At 36.8% G+C, this 14,231-nt stretch overlaps 1 protein-coding gene across 44 annotated transcripts in view; it reads left to right on the top strand.

Annotated features, from left to right (window-relative positions):
* The window catches only part of SORBS2 (sorbin and SH3 domain containing 2), a 200,903-nt gene that overhangs the window by 22,462 nt on the left and 164,210 nt on the right, over positions 1–14,231 (top strand). For 18 of the 44 annotated variants that reach the window (XM_081045437.1, XM_081045436.1, XM_081045431.1 and 15 more), the window contains exon 1: positions 9,820–9,955. The gene's annotated coding sequence lies outside the window, so the exon portion shown is untranslated. Of the gene's footprint in view, positions 1–2,130; positions 2,231–9,301; positions 9,450–9,660; positions 9,956–14,231 lie in introns of those variants that run through there. The other 26 variants (XM_081045428.1, XM_081045412.1, XM_081045408.1 and 23 more) reach the window with 14 other exon arrangements.

Genomic DNA, 14,231 nt, shown 5'->3' with positions numbered 1-14,231 from the left:
TGTTCACCTCTGTCGCCCCTCCCTTAGCGTGTGCCTCCTATGATGGCATCTGTTTTTCCATCAGCTAAGAGGAGAGTGTGAGGCTAAAGGACAAAGGGCAAAGTGGCCTTCTTCTCAGGAGGTTCCATGGTTTTTTGTGTGTGTGTGAAATGTCCTACCTGTAGCTTACAGAACAAACTGCAAGGAAATCTGGGAAAGTATCTTTTTAAATTGGCATATTATCAGGAGTCTGTAATCAACATAAAAGCAAAAATGGATCCTCATAGAAAGCAGTGTCTGCTGCAATTGTGTTCTATTATTTATTTTAAAGAGCATTGAGTATGGAAAGAGTGACTTGGTTGTAAAATAAAATGTACCACTGAGGAACTTCAATCAGAAATGATCCTTAAAGAAATACTTGCTGAGAAAAAGAGGGCACTTGCTAGAAGGTAAAAATACGAGCATTTACTTTGATTCAGAGGTCCATTCCCCAGCCCTCTGCCCGAACACAAAATAGCCATCACTCCATGCTGGATAGGTCCTCTCATGCTTTCCACTGGGGACCAGTCCTGTCCTGGCTTGAGGATATAAGCAAAGATTCCCACCCTCCCAGCGGCTGTTTTTTGTTTTTGTTTTGTTTTTCAAAATTGAGTTATCATTATTTATTTCTTGACATTTCTAACATGCCTCTCTCATACCATCTAATTTTTTGTGTTTCCTTTAGTGGCTAAGACTGTTGTTCCTATTTTTAGTAGGTTGACCTTGCTGGTTAGAGCATTCCCTCCCAGACTTTCCTAGGTTGGGTATAATAAATGTGAGAATATTTGTAGGCACTCGGAGATAAACAAATGTAGCTGTTAATAGCCAGAGGTGACTGGTCTAGGAGCCCCAGGTCTCACTTGGTCACCTGACAACTGATGAGATCAGTATTGCAGCAACATCTGTAACCCACGTGGGATACACCAATAGGTCTCACAAAGAGGTAGGAAGGTCTGGATTAGAGAACAGATAACACAGAAAATATTAATGTGTCCTATCTCTGCAGGTTACCATATCCAACCTGCATTCATTTAGGGAGAAATTTTCCTTGTGCACTTAATGTAATGAATCTATATTTCCTTCTAACACTTGAATGTTGGTCAACAATTCCTTCTTTACTTCATCTCTGTGAGTTTCAAGGACACTTTTCTAACAGTTTATGTATAATGCATGTGTGTGACTATCCTTGCAAAATTAACTTTTGTGGTCATAGTAATGGTGGAAATGTGCCATGGTTTGTTGGACTAATTAGTTCATTTTTGAATACCTCAGAAAAGGTGTATTTCATGCTGTGCCTGGCAGGTGAGGGTGGGGAGGTTCAAAATGTTTCACAAATTCATAAAGAACATGTACAAAATTGTACATCTTCAAATATTCGTAAGCTATAATAAGCATTCCTTTGTCTAGGATAGGAGAGTGTACCCAGCCTCTTCCAAGACAACAGGGCAAAGACCAGCCCCCAGCCTCTGACTCTTGCTTTGCACCCTCAGCCACATAAGGCAATATATTTCAAAGAATCCTCTTGGTTGGATCAGCTGCCTAATTAGAATACACAAGGTGGTTTTTTTTTTTTTTTTTTTGCTTTTTAAAGGATAACATACTCTTATTCCACAAGTTCTGACAAACGCATTACAAAAATGTCATTGTGTGTTGCTTAATGCCTTTTGCAGAACTTATTTAATCCCTTATTTATTCAACAAATACATATCCAGCACCCATCTTATGCCAAGTACAAATACATGTGCAGGGAATACGAAAGTGAAGGGAAACAAGGAGGTTCCAGGGTAATGGAGGAGAAATATATGAATCGATCACTCAAATAAATGCAGCTGAGTTTGACACGCAAGGCAATGAAGAATATGATCCTTCAAGAGAGAAAAGAAGAAAAGAAAAGAAAAGAAAAGAAAAGAAAAGAAAAGAAAAGAAAAGAAAAGAAAAGAAAAGAAAAGAAAAGAAAAGAAAAGAAAAGAAAAGAAAAGAAAAAAGAAAAAAGACGAACAAACAAACAAAAAAACACTTGACCTTGGCTGGATCAGGGAAGCCCTTCCTGAGGAAAGGACACGTCAGCTGAGGGCTGAAGGATGTACAACACTGACGGCTGAGCAGGAAGGCATTCCAGTGAGCGGTAACTGCATACTCAAAGGCCCTGAACACGGCCCTTTCCAGGAATTGAGAGAACAGAGAAGCTGGAAGAAATGGAGCTGGAAGGAAGGTAGGGAGAGGAGGCTGCAGATGTGAAAGAGACTAGTTCGCGCAGAGCCTTAAGTAGGCCACTTTCGGAGGGCTTATCTTAAAGATTTTTATACCATATCTAACAACTATTGCATATGCTCAATTTCAGTGGAATGTACAATTCAAGAAAAGCTAAGTCATGGTTATATAAAATAGCAAAGACACTTTTTAAATACATATGGGATTCAGACAGTATGTTTAAAAACAAAGTTTTAACTAGAAAAGTGAGTTTTAACAAAGGTTTCTAGAAGTTATTTTCATATAATCTCTTGCATCGGGGTAATAGTTCATTTTCCATTCATTAAGATTTTTACCTTTTGAAGTCCAGTGCCAGATTGCATAACGGTACATGCGATGGCAAATCATCTCCTAGAAAACCTTTGCTTCATATCAGTAACCAGGTAATAGAAAGTATTGGACATCATTTGACAACTTCCAAATAATTACAGCTGCAGATGTAGATTGGAGGGAGGGAGCAAATGTAATTTACATAAACATAAGCAAAAGGATAGATTAGACATTAGAGTTAGGAAGGGGTTTATAGCCCAATTCCTCTGCCGTGTGCCTCAAGCGTACAGACCTGCATGACTGGTCTGAAATCACTCAACTCATGGACTTGAGTTTCCCCACTCAACTGCATTTGTTGCTGAGCTCTGGGCAGACTGAGGTTCCTGAAACATCCCGGCTGACACTTACTAGGAACACAATACTACCAAACGTCATCGTTTTTGTTGCATGTGCTTCATTTTGGTTTTTTTTGTGTTTTTTTTTTTTTAATTTTTTATTTTTTCTTTTTTATTAAATTTATTGGGGTGACAATTGTTAGTAAATTTACATAGATTTCAGATGTACAATTCTGTATTACATCGTCTATAAATCCCATGTGTGTTCACCACCCAGAGTCAGTTCTCCTTCCATCACCATATATTTGATGCTTCATTTTGTTTTGTGTGGTGGAAGCAGACGAGCATAAAAGATGTTATTACATCTAGCCTTCATTTTGCATCCACCATGCCTGACTTCAGGGCTTCACCCGTTCCTTTAAGCAACATTATCTGATTTCTATAGTCTCTATGGTATGAGAATCTGACTGCCTTTTCAATACGTCTTTGAAACTCATGCCAGTGTTTCAGGCAGTCTTGCTGCCTCTCCCTAAACACTAAGATATCTGACTAAGAATGATACATTGTTCTGGAATATTAGACAATGCTACTAAACTGACATGGGTCACTAAAGCTTTCGAACATTTATAGTGCAACTCACTTTTCAAAGGACTTCACGGAGGATAAAAACATAACCTAGAAAACAATATTCATGGGAAAACAGCATTCACTTCCTTCCTACTGAGATCCCCTCAAATAATGGGAAGTGATGAAGAATCAATTGAGAATTCTGAGTTCTCTTGGGAAAAAATTTTAAACAATTCTCAAAGAAGCTCTCAAAACACAAGTATTCAAGAAATCACGCACACAAAAGTCCCTGGAAATCATCAGGGTATCTGAAAAAAAAATTACTACATTTGGCCAAATATAGAAACCTGTACAGTGATTCTACTATATTTTAATTATTTAATAAACAATAGCATTTGTAATGTGCCAGAGTTTTCTACATTCTTTAAAGTAACTATTTTAATCGTTGCAATACCTCAATGAGAGAGGTCCTATTATAGAGAAGGAAACTGAGGAACAGGAAGGTGAAGTCACTGGCCCAAAGTTTACGCAAAAGTGATAGGACCAGAATTCAAACCCAGACACACTGTCTCCAGATTCTCTGCTCTTACGCATTAGACATTTTATAAAGTTTTCTGAGGCAATCAACCAATTAAGTGAGAAGTAAATCTCAAATGATTTCTGTGTGCAGAATTGGGATTTTTAAATATAATCAATGTGGACCCACTTTCTCTCTTGCAGTGACAATTTTATTTTTATGGAGTCATCTGGAGCATACAGTGCTCTGGTGACCACCTAAACAAGTGAGGAGCCATTTGGCAAACCAGTGAGATGATCCAAAATAGTAAGATGATCCAAAATAGTGTACATACTTATCTACGGGTGAAACAGAGGTGTCTGTGCTGAAGAATAATAGAAGACCTCTCTGCTCCAAAACACCCATCTTTCTCAAGGTTCTAACAATTGGAGAGTTAACAAGGTCCTTTCCTGAGATATAAATACCCTCTAGGACATTTTGGTCTATGTCAACTATGCCTTAGCGTACATTGTTTTAAGTAGACCAGTTCTTAGCTAAGAACAATTTTTATTGTGTGCTATGGAGTGAGAGAAGGAAATATATAACCAAACCAACTTTCAACACTTCTGTCCATTTTTTTTTTCCCTCCTCATCTCTGAAAGATTATGTCTGCTTAAGCTTCTGAAACCAGTCCTGTACTTATGGAGAGTTTAAGAACCTCAGTTAACATGGCAGCTAGTCCCACTCATGACTTACACCAGCATTCTTATAACTAAGTCCTTAATTTTGGAGCCTGCAGGTCTGCCTCAAGTTCTAGTTCCTCTGAGACCAAGACCATGCTCTGCTCTATGCAGTCTTGGGAAGGTAGGGACCTCTGTCAGACCTGAGGAGTAATGGAGCACCTCTTGCCAGGTTCCTTCTGCTTGTTGCGACACCCACCCAACCCCCTTGCTGTTGGTTTGCACCATTTCCACCATCTGCTCACATCTTGTCCTCCTAGGACCTGACAATTGCCCAAGCAACTGCCCCTCACAAGGAGGAAAAGTCTGGTTTCTAGATCCTGGGCCCTCTGCATCTGGTCTGATGGGCCCATTGCCCATCAAACTCGAAGAGTTTGCTTTTACATTAGAATCACAGGGGAGCTTTTCAGTTATGCAGATACTTGAGTTTAATCTAGATTACTTAAAGCAAACTCTCTAGAGGTAGGTCCAGGATACCAGTATTTTAAAAGAATTCTTCAGATAAGTCTCATATGTATCCAGGAATGAAAGACACTACTGTATATCAATTTCACTCAAATTTCAATGTGCATATACATTACCTGGGGAGGTTGTTAAAATGTACTTGATGATTCAGTAGGGCCTGAGATTTTTGCATTTCTGATTAAGATCCCAAGTGTTGACTTTGACATTGGTCCACGGACCGCTCTGTAAGTAGTAAGACTCAAGACCAGTGGTTCTCAAAATGTGGTCAACAATCACCTGGGGACTTCTTGGAGCTGCAAAATTTCAGGACTCTTCCCAGACTTACTGAATCAGAAAGTAGATGAGTTGGGACCCAGCAACCTGTGTTTTGACTGTTGGAGACCCACTGGCCTAGATGGCACTGCCCAGTAAAAATTAAAGCAAGCTACATATGTAATTTAAAATTTTATAGTTGTCACATTTTAAAAAGTAAAAAGAAACAAGTAAAATTAATTTTAACAAAATATCTTATGTAACCCAAGATATCTGAAATATTATCATTTCAACATGTATCAATATAAAAAATTAATCTAATAGTGTACATTCTGTTTTCCATACTAAGTCTTCAACGTCCAGTGTGCATTTTACACTTATATGCCATCTCAGTTCTGAGTAGCCATGTTAGGCGCTCAGTTGCCACATGACTTCACCACATTGGACAGCCAGGTTCTAGACTTAACAACAGTGATAACAGCACTAACTTTTATCGAATGCTTGCTATGTATCAGGCTTTACTTAATCAAGCATTCTATGTGCATTATTCCTCAACTCTATGAATTGGAACTGTTATCATTCCCATTGTATACGGGAAGGGGTTATGACAAAAGCCCTATTTAGTATTTCACCAAAATAAGATACCCATTCTACTTCAAGCATTTCCCAATTATTTTAAATCTATTGATTTGTAAAAACAAAAAAGGATAAAGCATATAAATAAAATCATTAACAGTACAACTGTTAAGACATCAATAGCTTATAAAAGGCATAGCAGTTGGGTAAGTAGAGAAGTCCAAATTTGCTGTCCTCTGACCTTCTAAAAATGTGCCTAACGTCCCACACATACGTACTCTTCTGTGACATCAAATCTGTTGAAAGTTGCTTACTGACAGGTTATTTGGACAATGGGGACCCTTGGGGAACAAAGGAGACCTTGGTGAATTACATGGCAGTATGAGATTTATTGTAAATGGAAGCAGTTAGCAGGATCATAATTTGTTCATTCAAGTGCAGATTTTTATACAAAATGACTCTACTAAGATGTTTAGGTCAAGACAGATCGCATATACAACGGTTGTCCCCTAAGATTATAATGGAGCTGAAAAATTCCTATTCACCTACATACCTCATAGCCTTGGTAATGTTTTAGCTCAATGCATCACTCACATATTTGTGGTGATACTCGTGTAAACAAACCTTTGTTGCCATTTGTATAAAAGTATGGCACATACAATTATGTGCTGTACATAATACTTGATAATGATAATAAATGACTGTATTTACTATACTATGCTTTTTTATTGTTATTTTAGAGTGTACTCTTTCTACTTATTAAAAAAAGTTTGCTGTTGTTAAAAAACAAAATTCAATTGAGTAAATCTGAAGATGTAAGTGGCATCATCTCATCTCTCAACTAGAAGGGGCCTGCGAGGAATTGTGCAAAATGGAAGGTTTACATAGGAAGAAGAGTGGAGCAAGGGAGCTATTACAAAAAGAAAAGAAAGGATTATTTTTGGGCCAGGACACCTTTTCTTTGGTAGAAGAGAACAGGAATGGTTTTTATCATGCAGACTGTCTCTTCTTTCTATGGGAGATGGAGAGGGCCCTTTGTGACAGATTACCTTACTGGTGCTTGACCAGAAAATTCCAGACTGGTTGATTAAGATTCCATTTCTGGGAGAGGTTGAAACTGCACTTAGATCAGGTATTAAATCTAAGTTTGGTATCATGGGTTTTCAGCATGAGTGGTGCCATTTTGGGCCTATGGTTGTTGGGTTTTTTTTTTTGTTTTTTTGTGGGTTTTTGGTGTTTTGTGTTTTTCTTTTTGTCTTTAAACACTATGCCATGTTACATAGCCAGCAGCCTCATACATTTCTTGTGTTTAGTGCACCTCTTGATTGCATCATTTTCTCTCGTGCTTGATTTAATCTCGTGTTGTTTTGTACAATAACCTGCTGTACAGGTTTGTAGCCTAGAAGCCAATAGCCTAGGTGATTAGTAGGCTATTCAACCTAGGTTTGTGTAAGTGTACAAAACATCTATGATGTTCGAACAATGACAAAATTTCCTAAAGACACATTTCTCAGAATATATCCCCGTATGATGGTAGTTAAATGTGAGGCAATGGGCTTCTCTCAGTATTGATGTAGAAAGCAGGCAGCTTGAAATTTAAAAGTAATGGTTGACTTAGTAGTCAAATAGTTAATCTTTATTAGTTTCTTTAACTTCCATAGTTTCTCAAGGAAGGCCAATTTTTATTGTATTTTCCTTTTCATTATAAACTATTATAAGGAGGAAAAACTAAAACAGTTTAAAACTTTCGGTCTGCGGCTAGGCTTCCATTTTTTGTGAGAATTACCATTTATCATTTTGATGAAGTAATGTAAATATCCTATTTTAAACTGACAGATATTTAAGACATATTAAATTGTGAACATTTGAAATAAATGAACAGAAAAATGCACTATTCTACAGAGATTTTTTTTAAAACCTTGCTGTATATTTTTAAAATAAATTTAATCTTATTTTAAATTTTTGATTAGATATTTCAAACTTAAGTTTAGTTTTTTAAAATTTAAATATCTGTGTAGTTTTAATATAAGTGTATTATGCTGAAGGATTTCACTATTTTACCATAGGACTTGAACCAGCAGTCATATCTTTTTTATATATATCATGCATAATCCTTGGTATTTTCTTTTTTAAAATTTATTTTTAATTATATTTGACATATTAGTTTCAGATTTACAACAGAATGATTAGACATTTATATACCTTACGAAGTGATCACTCCCATAAACCTAATACCCATATGACACCATACATAGTTATTGCAATATTACTGACTATATTCCCTATGCTGTACTTTACATCACCATGACAATTTTATTAACTGGCAATTTGTACTTCTTAACCCCTTTCACCTTATTTCACTTGAAATAGCAGTCACATCTTTTTTTTTTAACATACAGTGCATGATCCTTAGTATTTTCTATAATCAATTTCAGTATTTTTCTTTATTTGGAAGGAAAGAATCGGATTTGATCTTAGCATCTAGTCACTAACCATTATATTAATTGTAAAATATATCATAGTGGTTTTTTATTCTGGACTAAGACCAAAGAATCTTCTTTTATCTCCTTTCACTTCTCAGGAGTACTCACTGACTGCTTAAGCATTCTCTCTGTTTGAGGAGTAAGGAATTGAAAGGATTCAGGGATTTCATAATAAAGGCGTTTATAAAAATACTTAAGTGTTTTCTTGGTAGCAAGTAACTGATTTTCCTTCTTAGGGGTGTAAAGCCTTGATGAAGCAATGGAAGACAGGAGTTGGTCTGATGACACATAACATCTTCCTTCATTCCTAGTTTAAAGAGATCTCATTACCAATTGCTATGGTTTGATTTCTCATCATGTGGAAATAAAAAGAAGCTGTAAAAGTTTATAACAAATTCTGTCTTTATCCTTTATTTTCGCTGCATTTGTGTGCTGTAAACCATTGGATGCAAGGATGCTTGCTGTTTATTTTGCCCACTATTGTATTCTCAAAGTGCTTGGCATATAGTAGATCCAGAATAATGTGCCACAAATATTTGCTGAATGAATTCATGCATGCATGCATGAATGAATGAGTGAATGAATACAACTTTTAGATCTTAATTTATACTTTTAGAAACAAAATGAAAGCTCAAAGCTTGCTGGTCATTGTTGGTTAACCCAATCTGAAGTATTTCTTCATTGGCCTTTGGAGAGAGAAGCAGGGGATCGGTGTCTGTCTGCATCATGTCACTGAATGGTCCCCAGTCTCTGCCAACAGATAAGAAATGTCAACAGCTTAACCCAGTAGCTTTCAAAAATAGCATACTTGATGAAACTGGAAATTTGGGTGCATGCTAGAAATAAACCATTTGTCTTCAGTCTTAAGAATGATAGGCTGACAACAGATATAGCTAAAATATTTTTTAAGACCCATCTATAAGTGAGGAAGAAAATATCAGAGAAGTCCTCCCTCTCAGTAAGGCATGAATAGAACATCTTATTTTCAGTGAATCAGGTAAATCATTTTGAAAAGTTGAGGATTATAAGAAGGCACTCTGTTTCTTTAAGAGTCCAGTACAGTTTGTTTTTGTTTGTTTGTTTTCAATAGTGCTGGGCAGTTTTCCTCTAAATTTAAATAAATATTAGCACAGTAAACCAAATTGTTGTGGGTTTCCTGGTTTGTGCCCTCCTCCTCCTCCCAGTAGGGGATGGGGGGTGGGTGTGGCGATTCGGATACGATTTTTTCATCTCTTTGCAGACAACTCCGGCTGCTGTTAATGCTGAAAATAGCTCAAATGCTCTCAGAACGGTAGCACCACCCAGCAGCTGGGATTCTTTCCCTCTCTTATTTGCCTTCTTGCTTGCCTTTTTTTCCCTTTTAGACACTTGAATTGGATTTAATCTTAAATCACTGGAGTTCAAGACCTTTTAAAAAGGGCTAAATAAACAATCTCTACATGTAAAGGCCACTGACTTCTACTTCCTCTGTTCAGAGCAACTGTTGAACCCAGCTGCCCGGAGGTAAGATTTTTTTTTTTATTCTGGAATTATTTAATTGGTTCATGATACGTTTATGACTAATGGTTTTTTAAATAACTTATTTATAGTGAAAATAAGCGGGGGTCTGCTAAGGATCTTCAGGTAAATGTGGCGTTCCCAAATACAGCAGGAGCATCTGTGCATTTTTGTGGCTGTAATTTTAAACTTTGCTCTAAGCTCTCTGTCACGTTGACCTGTAGTACGGACCGGCCTGTGCCTCGGCTGCACCAGAACTCTTAATTACGCCTCTGCCAGGGCAGTGAGCGGGCCTTAGAGACATCATAATTTTGTTGTTTAGACTGCTTACTTATTTCTAACTTTCAAGGACATTTCTTTTTTAAGGCAAAAGATGTAATCACCTGAGTAAAAACAATCTAGAAGTAATTGTTCTTTAAGGACAATGAGCAAGCTCTATTTTATTTAGTTCTTTTGTTACTGTTTGTTCTTGTAATTAGAACAGTTGTTTGTTTGTTTTGCTTTTTGTATATTAGCACAACATGGGCACTCAGGTTTGAGAATTCCTTACCTAGCCGAATGTCTTTTGCGGGCAGGTTTCTCTAATGTGACTCTATAATATTGGGGGTAGTTTTCTCTGCCTCTGGTCCCCTCTCCCATGCTTGCGCTTAACATTTTGCCAAGTACTTTGATCTGTGGACTTTAACTTCAAACACAGCATTTGCTTTGATTGTGGGTATTTACTATGGTCAGTAAAAAGTCTTTTGTTATTGTTGTCGTTTCATGCTTTTCAATAATTTCCTTTAAATAATCTATTGGACTTTGTTTTTCTCTCCCTGATAAGTCTTAGGTTTTACTTGCACAGGGACCCCTAATTTCAGGGAAAAGACTATTTTATGGTAGACTTTATGACAGCTCTCTGCTCCCCCGCAGCAGCAAATGACAGTGCAAAGAGTCTGAGCCTGTCAGCCCCTGACTTGATTGCCCAGCTGCCTCAAAATTACCATATGCCTTAGGGCTAACTGTTGCTTTTTAACATGGACACTGAAATCCTTGGAATCTGAAGATTCTTGTTTCCAAAAACGTTTATTGATATCACAGATCACATGTCAAAAGAAAGCATGTATTTGAAATACCCAGTGATCTTCTGGGAAACTTTTCAAAAGAAGAAGAAAAATTTAAAAGAAAGGAAAGAAAATTGGAAAAAAAAAAGAAAGAAAGAAAGGAAAGGAAAATAAAGGGGAAAAAAAAAAAAAACCTCTGTAGCCAAGTCTGTTATGCTAGTGAAACTTCTGAATGAGGGGTAAGGAAAGAAAAAAATATATATTTCCTAAAATAGGCAGTATAGCACATTCTAACCAATCGATTTTTAAATGTTCTCTTTATTTTAAAGTAAATTCATGTGTATATTACATTTATCTGTTACCCTTTTCTTCCCCACCTCAAGCAGATACTGAGCCAGATACTGAGTTTGGCGTTCCTGGCCAACTCTCCCTGCCTGTTCCGTTAAAGGTTAGGAGGAAACCGAGCCTAATCCTGTCAGGAGACTGGTTGGTTAAGTCCCAGTCAAGGACTGTGGCTCCTTAGAGCTGACAGTCTGCTCCCTGTGCGCTGCACCTTGCTGAGAAGGAAAGAAGTTAGTGGCCACAAGACAAGATTTCAGAGGGGTGGAGCTAGGAAGAATGCTATGGGAAAGGTTCCTCCGCGTTAGATGCAATTTGATCTCCAGAATTTGGACTAATGGTCAGAAAACCTAGAGATGTACAGCCCAGTATTTATTTCCAAAAGCAGGGCATTTAATTACTTTCCTCCCCTTCAAATCTGCATTATAAGAGGTGTATTAGTCATTACCTTTCTGTAATGGGTCAAAATGTTAAATCCTCCAGTTATTTTGAGCATGTACTTCACTACTTTTGGCTGTCTAGAATACTCTCCCCCGTAGTACTAGGAAGCCCTGATACAGTATTGCTGAATGCAGACGTAATGTAAAGGCAATACCAGTGCAGTTGCAGAATCCAGTGGCACCAGGATGCAATGGGCTCGCAAGGTTAGATGGCCATTCTTGGGCAAGCCATTTTTTTTTTCCTATTTTGTTGTTTTGTTTCTTTGTGTCTCTTCACCCCTTAATTTTACTCTGAAACTTTGGATTGTTTGAATGCGAAACTCAAGGTGAAACCCAGCCAAAGCCACTGAGTTTCACACAGGTTCCACATGAAAGAGGTATTCTACCCAGTGTTGCTCGAAACTTGGCCCATGTTTTGCCAAAAGTTTCATGAATGTCAGTGAGCCGGGATTTGAAACATAATCCAAAGCCAGATGACTTCTAGCGACTCTGAGGCTTAATTGTATAAGTATAGAATCTGTCAGAAAAAGACATCCCTTATTTTCACATCTTCTGTAATTTCATGTGTACACACGTTTATCCCAATAAACTCCCATTTGTTCTATGATATTTTAAAGCCAGGTTCGATCCTAATATGAATTTTTATAGTTGTGGTATTTAAGCATTGGCAACTAGAAGTCTGCATTTTAAATTCCAACAGTCTGAACCACAGTAGCGTGAACATGTTGGTATAATTCAGCTGAAGGCAGCCCCAGGAGAGTCATGGAATGTCTTTCTTTGCTTAAATATACCTCTGTGCTTGTGAGGAACAAACAGTAACATTTTGTCCTGGTCTATCCGCTTGACAGTATGCTTTTTGTTCACTCTCCAAAGGTGGTGTCAAATATATTGGTGGAAAAAAATAATAAACTTCCAGATTTTTTTTTTCTCTTGCTCAAGTGATATACTCCTAGGGAACATTGTAAGCATTGAAAAGTTCAGTACTATTACTTGTAATATAATGTATACTGAGAATAAAGAAGTACTCAGCAGAATTAATTTCCTTCAGAAAGCTTGGTGATTTAAAGCTGACCTGTGTGTTAATAGTCAAATAGGGCCTGGTTGTGAAGGTGTATGTGTGTGCATTTGGGGTGGGGGTTGTAGTAGGTGGAGAGGAAAGGAGATTTGTAAACTTTGTTCGGCAAATCTGTCACATCTAAAACAAAAATAATCAAACCCAGCCTCTGAAAACATTCCTTTCTTTTGTTGATCATATAAATTTGTGTTGGCTGAATATTGAATATTTTTGGTATTATTTTTCTTATTAAAGGCACCACATTCTGATCATTAGGATTCCAGAAATGGTAAATCACCTCCAATGAAAATATGACCAATTGGCAGACTCCGTAGTTGTGGATGAAGTTGCTTGAGACGGTCTCAGAAAGATCTTCATGGTTCTATGGCCATTATAGAAGCTAAGCCACCCAGGAAACTAAGATTTGACATGTCATTTTATTAGTTGGAGGATTTCTTAATGCATTTGAAAGATTTTTGTAAAAACGAATTTATGACCTCCCTGAAGATTTAGTCAGGCTAAAGTTAATGAGATTTACAGTTATTTATTATAATATTAAATTGTCAAATTTCATTTTGAAAATTTTGTAGTCATAGTTTTAGTTTTGTTTCATAAAACAGACTTTTTATTAAAGGTACAGTTTGTATTTTAGCAGTTGATTTGTCAAATGACTGTAATTGATTCCATACTAAGTAAAGCATTTGAAAAGCTAACAAGAACAAAACCTGTGAGTCCGATATGTAGGAGCTGCATTTGAACACTGACTTCACTATACAGTGTAGCATTTATCAGTATATCGGATTTTATTCCAAAACTAGTACAATGAGCAGAAGAAAGAAAAGTACTCAAGTGGAGGTGCTAGAGAAAATAATTCAAGAAAATAACCTCCTGCAAGGAGGTTCTCACTAGACACAGCAAGGTATAAGGAGCTCAATATTTTGAAAACAGTCATCACTCATAACAAAATAGGAAAAGAGAAAGGGTAAAATACCAGGTTAAAAATAAACACCAAACTTGTGCATATGTAAATGTTTCTTTGAATCATTTCAAGACCTTCTTTCAAGAAAGACCTCACTAGTCATTTAAGAGCAAAAATCAGTCCCTTAAAAAATCTCCTGTACTTAATTTACTACCAGAAAAAGTGAGTCCATGTAACAGTTATCCATTATTCAAGGATATATTATTAAAAGTTAAATTTATATATGCATTGCGTTTGTTTTCTTAAAGAAATTAGTATCAATCTGATCAGACCATGATGACACAAAATAAAGCACCACCCATGCCCCAAATAGGCCAAAGAGGATTATTTACCCTAAACAGATAAACAATCATTTCTAGGAAAGCCATCATTCTCCAGCTAAATTTTTGTTTGTTATTTAGATACTATAATTTTCTCTGAAATAAGT

This window comes from Rhinolophus hipposideros (assembly GCF_964194185.1).
Source record: "Rhinolophus hipposideros genome assembly, chromosome: 4".
NCBI classification, from domain to species: Eukaryota; Metazoa; Chordata; class Mammalia; order Chiroptera; family Rhinolophidae; genus Rhinolophus; species Rhinolophus hipposideros.
This window is presented reverse-complemented; position numbering and strand designations above follow the sequence as displayed.